This window comes from Plasmopara halstedii, assembly GCF_900000015.1.
Source record: "Plasmopara halstedii genome assembly, contig: Scaffold_110, whole genome shotgun sequence".
NCBI classification, from domain to species: Eukaryota; Oomycota; class Peronosporomycetes; order Peronosporales; family Peronosporaceae; genus Plasmopara; species Plasmopara halstedii.
The window spans coordinates 2,233,542-2,234,001 of NW_020187031.1; positions in this window are offsets into that span (position 1 = coordinate 2,233,542).

Here is a 460-nt window from a genome sequence, read left to right on the forward strand (position 1 = left end):
GACCATCGTCTACGATAGACACACCCTGGACCAGGGTCGACGCCCGGCGTCTTGCAGACAGATTACGGCGTCACCGTCGCAACTGTACAAAGAATCTTTGTCTCGATGAGACCAGGGTGAACACGCACTCTGCGTCGTCCGGTGTCACCCTCACTGTCCGTTTCTTCGGAGCTCCGATTTTATCTACAACATCCGACGAAGAGCTGTCAACCCCGCAGTCTTCGTTCAGTGGATAACGTGCCACTCCATACGCATCTGAAGGGCCGTGTACAAGATGCCTCGGACTCTGTCCGACCACTCCATCAATGGCATGCAGTGACTGCTTCACAGCGAGAGCAGTGTTCAGTGGTTCACATGCCACTTCACGTGCAACACGGGGGCCTCGCCCTCGATGCCTTGGCTCTTGGCCGACCATGTCACGCATGACATGCAGCGATTGCTCCGAAACTTGAGCAGCGCT